Here is a 12,294-nt window from a genome sequence, read left to right on the forward strand (position 1 = left end):
GTGAAGTTATTGCTCTGCCAGTTTAATATTTCGCCATCTGCTAACTGAAGGCTCCACTGCCTGCTGGGTCCTATAAAGACTTTTATTTATTACATTACACATGGCAACATCTGCCACCGGATGAGGCTGTACTCGGCGCCCTAATTAAACAAACACACACTCCTCCACGGCAGAGGGCTGGGTCTCACTGTGAATGAGCAGAACTGCTGCGGACAGTTAAAACTTGGCGTGTCCCAGCACGAAGAGTTTTCCTGAGAAAAGAGAGCAGGCAGGACATTCCAGTACCCCCCCCCCCCAATAAATCTATAAAGATTTATGGCCAATTAAAAGCAGGCTGGAAAAAAAAACAAAAACGCTTTTAAAAGATAGGCTGGGTTTTAATCCTCTCCCTCCTGCCTCACTCCCCAACAGAGCTTAGATTTTAGAAGTCGGTTTGCTTTTCCTACCGGGTGGTCCCCAGCCACAAGACCTTTAAATCACCCTGTGGCCCTCAAGAATGCTAACTGTCCGTGCTGAAGCAGGAGGCCCAACAGACAGAAAAATGAGTCGGAGGGGATCCCCTTCATGCCTTCACCCATGCACTCATTCAGTAAATATTGAATCCATTAGGTGAGCTGGTGAATGAGGTCGGCTACATTTGTGTCTCCATAAAACACACGTTTGACTGGTGTCCTCAAATGGACAAATAAACCAGACGGTTATAGACCATGGTGAGCGCCCGGACAGAAATAAAGTGGGTGATGCGTTAGAGAGTGCCGGGCACCAGGATGGTTCATGGCAGCACTACTGCCCTCTGGCTGCTGTAACAAATGGTCACCAACTTAGTGCCTTAGAACAATACAGATTTATGATCTTACAGCTCTGTGGTTCAGAATTCTGACACAGGTCAAAATGAGGGTGTTGGCACAGCTGGGTTCCTGCTGGAGGCACTACGAGAGGCTGCATTCCCCTGCCTTTCCCAGCTTTCAAAGGCCACCTGCATTCCTTGGCTCATGGCCTCTTCCTCCGCCTTCAAAGGCCACCCTGTTTCCCTTGTCACATTTCTTTCTCTGACTCTCCTCTTCTGCCTCTTCTTCCACTTTTAAGGACTCTTATGATTCTATTCACCTCTTGCAGATATCCCAGGACAGTATCTCTGGTGTAGAGAGATGAGTAACCTTGATTCTATCTGCAATCCTGATTTCCCTTGGCCATGTAACCTAACATATTCATAGGTTCTAGGGGTTCAAATGTGGACATCCAGCAAAGGGGGTTATCCTGCCTGCCATGATGGGCAGGGGGCTATTTTAAATTTCTCTAATGTTTATTTAGTTTTGAGAGAGAAAGAGAGAGGGAGAGAGAGAGAGCAAAAGTGGGGGAGGGGAGGAAAGAGAGAGGAAGACACCGAATCTGAAGCAGGTTCCAGGTTACGAGCTGTCAGCACAGAGTCCAACATGGGGCTCAAAATCACAAACTGTGAAACTGAGAGTATGATCAGAGTCGAAGTCAGATGCTTAACAGACTGAACCACCCAGGAGCTCCACCGGGGGCTGGCTATTTTGTATACAATGGGCCTTAAGAGGGCTTCTCTGAGATGTAACAATGAGAAAAGGTTGCAAGTAGAAGGAAAAGGAAGTGCAGAGATCCAGTGGCAGGAAAGAACCAAGCGCTAAGTAGTGTGAATGGGAAGCTAGCTGTGGGCTTGAGGTAGTCACACGGAGTTGTGGGCAAGGGACAGATGGTCCAGATGAAGCTGAAGAGGAAGAAGTGGGTCAGATCATGCAGAGTCTTACATACCTTACACAGGTAGCCTGGTGCAATGAGTGACAGACATTGGAAGGGAACTTAACTTCCACTGAGCACGATTGTTAACAGACCCTGTGCCAGAACCTTTAGATATATTATCTTGTTTAATTCTACACGTCCATAAAATGTGCTTTGCCATTCCCGTCTTCAGGCAGGATGAGGAAGCAGTGACTTACAAAACTAAGTGGGAGAGACAGGACTCAGCCCTGTCTGACTGACTGCTGATCTGACTCCAAAGCCTATGCCCTTCTCCCCAGAGGCTGATATCCAAAGGCTTCTGCCTTCTACACATTTGCGACTGGGATGCCACATCACTCTATCTCCCTCTTCCTCCTTCCACATGACAGACCGCACAACCCAAAAATGACATGCCGTCAAAGAGCCCACCTAACTTGTGTTGGGCTTGTTGCTGCTTTGTCAAGAGAGATGCATTAAATTCCTCGTTTTCCCCACAGAGGTTGGCTCGTTGAGGAAATAGAGATTTTTGCACTCTCCCAATCCCACCAGGGAGGATGTAAGTTGGGACACTTGGCTGAGTGGCTGGAACAAGTGACCCTAAGACTAAATGGCTCAAACAGGGTAGAGACCATTTTCTCCTCTACACATTGGTCCAGAGGTAAATACTCTGGGACTGCCGTGGTTCTTCTGCCCTTGGCCATCAGCCATGGGCCCAGGCGCCTTCTATCTTCTTGTTCTTCTTTCTTCCAGATTACTGTCCTCATCCACACGGTTGAATGAAGCAGGCTTACCAGAACCCCAGTGAATTCCCACCTGTAGGAAGATGCTAGAGAGGAGGGAATGCAATCATTTTCCTTTCAAAGATGTGACCTGAAGCTGCACACATCACTTCTGCTTACATCCCATTGGCCATTACTTAGTTACACGTCCACACAGTTGCAAGCAAAGTCGGGAAACATAGTCTCTAGCTGGATGGTCATGCACTCAGGTAGAGCTTGTGAGGTTGTGTTATGAACAGGAAAAACAGAAAATAAGTGTCAGGGTATAATTAGCACTCTCTACCACAAAGGATGACTGCTCTTTTTGTTGACCTAAAGTCTAGCCCTTCCTTTTCCACTGCATATTGCTTTAAAAAAAAAAAATTAAGGCAATAAATGCCTATTGTCCACAAAAAGGAACCAAATTAATTTCTTTTTTTTTTTTTTCCAGAGACTTAAATAAAAATGGCCTGGCCATGTGATGATCTTCCTAATCTCCTGTCCCTGGAAGAGGCACAGGAGTGGTAGCTGGATACACAAACCTGACCTGGAACAAGACCCCTTAAGGGGAGAGTCTTTGGAACAGAAAGCTCTATGCATGAAAGAAAGTGGAACAAAGGGCTGTAGCTGGGGGTGCGGGTGAGTCCAAGGCAGACCTGAGGATGAAGAGAGAGGAGGCTACACTGCAGGGCAGTTTCACAGTGACAGAGCTGCGTTCAGCAGCGCCATCTGTGGCAAGGAGGAGCAATAACAGGCTAACGAATCCCAGAAGGGTTTCCCTACCTGAGGACTTCTTTTCTTGACAATGTAAGAACCCCGGTCTTACAGGGAAAACTTTCCATTTTTCATCACTGAGTATGTTAGCTGGGGCTTGTCACAGAACCCTGGGATTCCTGGAGGATCCATGGTAGAGGCCAGCCTCAATAAGGTAATATAGGACTTCTGGCTAACCCAGAAGGTGGAAATTCAAGCAATTTTGATTTAATTTGGGGGAAAAATGTGACAGTACTTGTTCCTAAGGTGTCTGTGATGTGTTCATTTTTGTCAACAAATAAAAGAGGTGAAAATAAACATTCTCTGAAGATCTCTTTAAACAATTTGCAGAAACACTACAGGTCAATAAAATACCAAAGATCTGGCTGATAAAAGTATCAAAAAAAAAAAAAAAAAACCTCATGAAGCACCAAGATGACCCACTAAAAACATTCCAGGTGCAATCTGTGATCAAAATCCTACTTAGGGGCGCCTGGGTGGCTCAGGTGGTTAAGCGTCTGACTCTGGATCTCGACTCAGGTCATGATCTCACGGTTCGTGAGTTCAAGCCCCACGTCGGGCTCTGTGCTGGTGGTGCAGAGCCTGCTTGGGATTCTGTCTCTCCTTCTCTCTGCCCCTCCCCTGCTTATGCTCGCTCTCTCTCTCTCTCTCTCTCTCTCAATAAATAAACTCAAAAACAATTTTTTGACCCTACTTAAAAGATTGTTTACTTGAGGTAACTGGAGGACCAGGGCAAGCCCAAGGACTAAGGGACTTTCAGTGGGTCTTTGGGGGCACATAATTACAATAGCAATTCCCTGAAATTCACATAAGCTTGTGGCCTGTTCTCCACCAATGTCTATAAATGACCTCAAATGTTTCATGCATGAAATGGGACGAGCAGTCTAAGAGCTGCTCCAAATTAGGTGTTACAAGAACACAGGAGAGCAAGAACCTAAGCTCAGCCCTGTTGTTGAAGTATGGTGTTACTGAAGACTCAGCACCTGAGCCACATTTTAAAGGAAAGGAGGGATTCTGACGAGGAGGGGCTGTGTGCAAGTGTAGGACAATGGGAGCATTCCCACCCCAATGAGACTTTACATCAGTGAAGTGGGCTACAAGGCCATGAGGAGGGTCAGAAATAATGTTGGTCAAACACCCAAAACAGAGTATGCCATAAAAAAAATAATAATAAGTGAATATTATTTTTAAAACAACCAATTATTGACTCTAACAAAGTTGAGCTAGAATCTGAGACTTCCACATTAGGCCAGTTCTTGTAAATGGAGACAAAGTACTCCCCAGGCTCCCACAGATGCAAATCATCTGTGCTGCAAAGAATTTGCTACTGAAGCCCTCAGGATTTCCATAGATTAAAATCAAACCTCCATGAGCTCACAATCAAAAGCCACCAAACTCACTAGGAAATGAGCAACCATGAGTGAGAATTAGCAGAAATAATATACAACATACCTTTACCTCCACTGACTTCAGATACTGGGAACACAGAAACAACAAATGCATAATTGTGTTTAACATACACTTTAAAGAGATGAAATACGGAATACAAAAATGGCAAAGTAATCAAAGTTGATCAAAAATGACCAGACGTAGATGAAAAAGAACCAAACAAAAAGTGTAAAAATATACAATGATAGACTATGTTGAACTTAAAACCTCAATTCATGGGGCTCCTGGGTGGCTCAGTCAGTTAAGTGTCCTATTCTTGATTTTGGCTGTGTCATGATCTCACAGTTCGTGGTTTCAAACCGCACATTAGGCTCCACACGGGAGATTCTCTCTCTCCCTCTCTCTGCCCCTCCCCTGCTCATGCATGAACACATACTCTCTCTCTCAAAATAAATAAGCTTAAAAAAATTAATTAAAATTTTTTAATAAAAAAACCTCAATTGAGATTTTTAAAAATAGCAAAAATGGGAATTGAAACTTGAAGATATACCTGAAGAAGTTATCTAGCATGCAGCACAAACAGACAAGGAGATGAAATCTATTAAGCATTAATAGAGGAGCTGGCCTCTATTAAAAAGAGGCTTAATCTCTACACAAGTTCCTAAAAAGAGGATAGAGCGAGACACAGTAATTAATATACATCTAATGGGAGTCCCAGGAGGAAAGAGTGGAGAGGATAGAGGAGATACAGTATTTAAAGTGACAGTGGGGGGGCGCCTGGGTGGCGCAGTCGGTTAAGCGTCCGACTTCAGCCAGGTCACGATCTCGCGGTCCGTGGGTTCGAGCCCCGCGTCGGGCTCTGGGCTGATGGCTCAGAGCCTGGAGCCTGTTTCCGGTTCTGTCTCCCTCTCTCTCTGCCCCTCCCCCGTTCATGCTCTGTCTCTCTCTGTCCCAAAAATAAATAAAAAACGTTGAAAAAAAAATTAAAAAAAAAATAAAAATAAATAAAGTGACAGTGGGGGCACCTGGGTGGCTCAGTTGTTTGAGGGTCCAATTGAGCGTCCAATTTCGGATCTTGTGGTTCGTCAGTTCAAGCCCCACATTGGGCTCTCTGCTGTCAATGCAGAGCTCGTTTTAGATCCTCCTCCCCTCTCTCTCTGCACCTCTCCCACTCTCTCTCTCTCTCTCTCTCTCTCAAAAATAAATATAAAAAAAATAAAGTGATAACGGATGGGTATTTCTGAGAAACGGCAAAACATACAAATCTTCAGATACAACAAGCATGACACTATATAAGCGAGAATAATAAAGAGAAATCCATACTCAGGATTGCAGATATGGAGACTGCAATGAAACCATAAAATATCAAATACAGAGAGAAGACCTAAAAGCTCTCAGAAAAAAAGATTAAAAAAAAAAAAAAAAAAAGGAAAAAGATTACCTTCCAAAGAGCAATGGTTAGGTCATCAAGTGAGTTTTTTAGCCACAACAATGAAAGCCAGAATACTCTCGAATAAATCTCCAAAGTTTCAAAAGAAAACAACTATCATCCTAGGACCATGTGGCAGGCAAACCCATCTTTTAAGAACAAGTGTGAGCCATCGAGTTTTTTTAGCACAGCAATGAAAGCCAGAAGACTCCAGAATAAGATCTCCAAAGTTTCAGAAGAAAACAACTATCATTCTAGGACTGTGTGCCAAGCAAACCCATCTTTTAAGAACGAGTGTGAGATCGGGGCACCTGGGTGAATTAGTTGGTTAAGTTTGGCTCTTGATTTTGGCTCAGGTCATGATCTCGTGGTTCACTAGATCGAGCCCCGCAACGGGCTCTGTGCTCACAGTGGGGAGCCTGCTTGGGATTTCTCTCTCCCTCTCTCTCTGCCCCTCCTCCACTTCCTCTATTTCTCTCCATGACATTTCCATATAAACAAAAACTGAGAGATTTAATGACCAAGTGCTCTTCACCAAAGGAATTCTAAAAGAAACAGAAAACGAAAAATAGTGCCAAAAGAAGATCTTAGGTGCAAGAAGAAATGAAGAGTTAGCAAATAAACTCTTAAGCCAGCAGGTAAATATAAAACATTATCTGTATTAAATATTAATGATAAGATTACAATTTGTGAGATTTAAAAAACAGACAAAATTGAAACAACGATAACACTGACATTTAAGTTAAGAGGAAGTCACTGGCATTAAAATATTGTGAAGCCCTTCTGTTATTTGGAAGGAGAACTATTTATAATACGATACCATTTTTACAAAGTTCAAAAGCAAGCAAAAATAAATATATATAGTGAGTTACACATTTGTGATAAATAGAGCAAAAAAAGAACAATAAACCCAAAAAAGGACAGTGGATTTCTTTGTAAGAATGGGGTGGGGATCGTACAGTGAGCAATATCCAAGCAGATCCAGCAGTATTGATAACTTCCGTGACTAATAAGATAGGCAGTCATTTCATGAGTCCTCATTTTATTTTAGTTTTTTTTAATGTTTATTTATTTTTGAGAGAGAGAGACAGAGTGAGCAGGGGAGGGGCAGAGAGAGAGGGAGACACAGAATCCAAAGCAGGCTCCAGGCTCTGAGCTGTCAGCAACAGAGCCCAATATGGGGCTCGAACCCTCCAACTGAAAGATCATGACCTGAGCCCAAGTCAGACACTCGACCAACTGAGCCACCCAGGCCCTCATGGGTCTTCATTTTATTAACATGCTTTATAATTGACATACCTTATATATATTCTTTGTGTGTTTCAAATATTGCCTTAAAATACCTTAAAAGAGATTAAATGATGAAGCAATAAGAGGACAGTTTTCCTGAGGACAAGAACAAAAACAAAGTTTTTCTGAATCTCCCATCTGTTGTGCACACAGTGGGCCCTCAACAAACATCTGTTTACATTACTTCCACAGAATTTGTTCTCCTTAGTCAATTACAAAAGGATGAGAAAAAAAAAGTAGAAGGGAATATAAATTACATGATAATAAAGTATATAATATAATATAATAGGCATGATACTGGTAACATTAACAGAAGAATAAATCAGTTTCTCAGCCACCAATTACACGGTCTCTGTGGCTTTGGGCAGGAAGCTTCCCTGGACTTCAGGTTGTTAAATCATGATGGATGATCCCATAAGGAACCAAACAAGATCAGTGGAATTCATTCATTTGGCTGGCGCCCTGGGAACTCTTTCATTTCCCCCAGCCCTGACGGCCTCCTCTTATTACTGTAGTAATGGGTCAGTACCACTAACAACAAGGTGGGAGAGAGACACAGGACCGCAAAGCTAGCATCCCAGGACCAGCCATGATAGTTAGAGAATAAACATCTCTCACAGGCAGTCCAAGGTGATGGGGGAAGTAGAGAGGGGACACTTATAGAAATCACATACTGCACCTGCAGCTTGCAGGGGGTGAATTACTTTGCCTCTGCAAGACTCAGTTTTCTCATTAGGAAAATGGGAATAATAATGTATAATTCAAGGATTATTAGGAAGACCTCTGCTTGGTCCAGCACCTCGTAGGTGTCCCTAAAATATCAGCTGCCTTTCCTTAGTAAGTTCCCTAACACATCTTCACCTCTGATCCCCAACGTTAAATAAAGAAGCAAGTGCAATCATGAGTGACAGAGAAAAAATGCTATTTTAAAACTACTACTGACTGCAGCTGCTTCTGCCCCTAAGGGAGAGACATTATTTCTCTCCAGACTAAATATATTTTCTTTAGCAAAATTTTTTGATAGGCAGCTTTGGTTATGAAAAGTGAGGGTCCCCCCAGGGCACAGTTTAGAAGAAGACCGTGAAAGAAAGAGGTAGCTAAACAGCTCTGCATTATAAATGTGAACAGAAAGGCTGGGGTTTCACAGCATGCCGAGAAATGGGGTGATGGGTAAAAGCACACTGCAGCGGCAACTCCCATCTCTACCTGACAGCCCACCGTGTCTTCTTCCTCCGCTGTATTTCCCTCATTAGAAATTATCACTACCTGGGGCGCCTGGGTGGCTCAGTCGGTTGAGCGACGAACTTCGGCTCAGGTCATGATCTCATACTCCGTGGGTTCGAGCCCTGCGTTGGGCTCTGTGCTGACAGCTCAGAGCCTGAAGCCTGTTTCAGATTCTGTGTCTCCCTCTCTCTGACCCTCCCCTATCCATGCTCTGTCTCTCTCTGTCTCAAAAATAAATAAACGTTTAAAAATAAATAAATAAATAAATAAATAAATAAATAAATAAATAAATAAATAAATAAATATTTTAAAAATATTTTTAAAAAAGAAAGAAATTATCACTACCTTACATCAAGTACACTCCACTTATTTGTTTACTGTCTGTCTCCTCCCTTAAGAATATAAGCTCCATGAGGGTAGAATGTTTTCTTTTTTAGGCACTTCTGCTTCCCCAAATCCCACAAGAGTGCCTAGGAAATATGAGGTATTCAATACATTTTTCTTTAATAAATGATTAAAGGGCAATACTGAGGAAATGTGAAGCAGAACTACAGCAGCTGATCTCCAGATCAATGGGAATAAATGACTTCTGTTTTAAGTCTCAGTTTAGGGGCAGTTTGTTACATAGCATTACTGTAGCAACAACTGACTGATACAGTTAACAATACTGGCTTGGTTCAGATATGATAAAAGATCACATCAAGTTATGTGGCTGACTAAGGCTTTGGAGTCAGGCCAGTCTGGATTTCATCCTGTCCCACCACCTCTGGGCTTTTGTTTCCTCCTCTATAAGGAGTAAATCCTTCATAAGAGGCAATCAAATGATACCTTCCTCACAGGTAAGTATGAGGACTGAATTGTCACCTTTGCCCATCATCATTCAATAAAGAGTAGCCATTATTATCTACTCAAACAATTCTGATGCTTGATGGGTTCACTTAATCTCCATGTAAAGTCAGTCCTGCTTTAAAAAAAATGAACTTAAGATTTTGATCCTTTATAATATTTGAAATTAAAGATATGGAATTTATGTAATATTTTTTCCAATAAATTTGCAACATAAATTCTAATACTCAAAGTTTATGAATCCAAATGATTATTCTCATTCATTGAAAACTAGTTGCTTCCTTTCTCTTTCATTATTTTGAAAGTAATAAGACCATATTTCATGAAGAACGGTGAAAATCTGTAGATATTTTAACCCTTTATTCACATTCTAAAATCTATGCTAAGAAAATTATCACAGATATTTTTAAAGACTTTATGAATGCAGATCTTTGAAATCTAATGAAGATCTTTGAAGATCTAATGAAATATAATTGATTGGTCTTCTACTTCCAATGCAGAAATGCAAAATCACCATAGAATGTCATTTTCACCTAAATAACAACAACAAAAAAAAAGCCAGATAAGCTACAAAATCAGATTTTTTTAACCTTTCAGCGAGCTAAAGACACAGATAAACCCAAATGAACTAAATTCCAGAAAGCAAGTATCATTTGGGAGGAGATAAGAAATTCACCACTGATCTTATCCTAGGCAGAACTACAGGATGAAGAACAATGATAGATGGGATAAGGAGAAAACAGCTGAACGTCCAGCAAACTAGTAATGGCCCTGTGTAGGCTGGCATGAAAGATTAGAATCCCAAGGAACTCTGGTCACAGAGCAGGTCTTACCCATCTTTGAACACTTTCTCACAGGTCTTCACTAGCACGTGGGTACAGTACACTGAAATAGGGGTGAAAGCAGTGAGACAGTTCCTCCTGAAACATGTAAAGCTTCCACAAGGTGAAAAGCAGCTGTTTTTTTTCTGAAATGAAGGGAAAGAGTTAGGCAGGGCAAAGGAGCTGAGATCCACCAGAAGCATTCTGGACAGGCAGTGCTACAGAGATGCTCTGAAGCACTCCAGGCTTGCATCTAGCAAAGTCTGGGGATAGGGGCGGAGAACTAAAAGAACACCTCTTCAAGGCATTCTGGACTCCACAAGGGGTAACAATGTCCCCTTCAGCCTACCCCTGAAGTCGGCCACTCAACTGGGCAGAGCACCAGGGCTAAAACGGATCCTACAAGGTTCAGAAAGCAGGGGGAGTGACCGTGGAGAACAAGGAGAGCATTCCAATGATCCCAAAGGCAAGCATCTAAACTTTAAAGCACAAGAAGTTCCTTAGAGTTCCAGAAGCTAATGGCTCAGCTTTGAATTTCAGGCAGTTTTCTGGAATTAACCAGTGTTCAGATCCCAGGACCCATTAGGGAAGAAGTTCTGATTCCACCATCAAAACATTTTAAACCAGTGGTAAACTGAAAAACACCTAAGCTGCAACAAAGTCCAGGCTGATCTCGACCACAGGCCAGATGGACTTAGCTCCCACTCTAATGGCCTGATATAAGAAAAGGCATGGTCTTTTTTGGAAGTTAAGTATTTTTTACTTTAGTCTCTACTGATCTTTTATACAGAATGTCTAGCATATAATCAAATAAAAAAGGATATTAATAACTTTAAAAAGAAAGAATGTGGCCCAGTTTACGAGAGCAAATAATCAATGGAAACAGATCCAGCAATGATCCAGATGTTGAAATTATTAGATAGGGAGTTTACAATCACTATGATAAAAATGCTTTTTAAACTTTAATGCAAACAGTAGACAACACGTATAAAGAGGAAATTTCAGCAGAGATGTGTTCAGCAGGAAATGTTAGGTGGAAATCAAATGGAATAATTAGAAATGAAAAATACAGTATAAGAAATGAATTAATTTGTTAAATGAACAAAGTAGGGGATAAAACAGAGGAAAATATCAGTTAACTGAAGGGAAGATCAACAGTATCCAAACTAAATCACAAAGAGAAAAGTTAATGAAAAAATCAGACGAGAATATTCAAAATCCGTGGAACAATATTAATGGGTCTAACTTGGTATCAAGTGGTGTGAAAATGTCCCAGAGAAGGGGACAGATGATATATCTGACATGATAATAAACAGCTTAAAGCATTTCAAAATGGATGAAATGCATAAAACTATAAACCTAAAAGGCTCAGTGAAATTCCACATAAGATAAATATAAAGAAAAGTAAACCTAAACTCAATCACAGTCAAAATCAGGAACACTAACAATAAAGAGAAAACCTAAAAAGCAAAAAGAGCAAAACGATACATTATATAAAGGAAAGGAAAATAAAGGACGGCTGACTCATTATCACAAGCTAGAACACAGAAGCCAGAAAACTGTGGTAATGATAGATTTAAAGTAAATGATATCTTTAAAGTACTAAAAGAAAAAAAATGGAAGCAGAGATATTGTATCTAGCAAAAATATCCCTCAAAACAGATGACATAACAATGTCAAAAGCTGAGATTCGCTGAAAGAAGTTCCTGAGATTGAAGGGAAATTATACCAGATGGAACCCCAGATCTGTAAGAAAGAATAAAGAGCATCAGAAAGGGTAAATATTTGCATAAATGGAAAAACCTTTTGTGGACCTTCATTTTTATGTCTATATTTTCTCAAATTGTTTTTTATAAATATTTACTGTGTGGATCAGAAATAATAATACTGGGGCACTTGGTTGGTTCAGTAGGTTGAGCGTTCAACTCTTGATTTCGGCTGAGGTCATGATCCCAGGGTTGTGGGATCAAGCATCACATCAAGCTCTGCACTGAGAGTGGAGCCTGCTTAAGATATTCTC

Source organism: Felis catus, chromosome E3 (assembly GCF_018350175.1).
Source record: "Felis catus isolate Fca126 chromosome E3, F.catus_Fca126_mat1.0, whole genome shotgun sequence".
Classification (NCBI taxonomy): Eukaryota; Metazoa; Chordata; class Mammalia; order Carnivora; family Felidae; genus Felis; species Felis catus.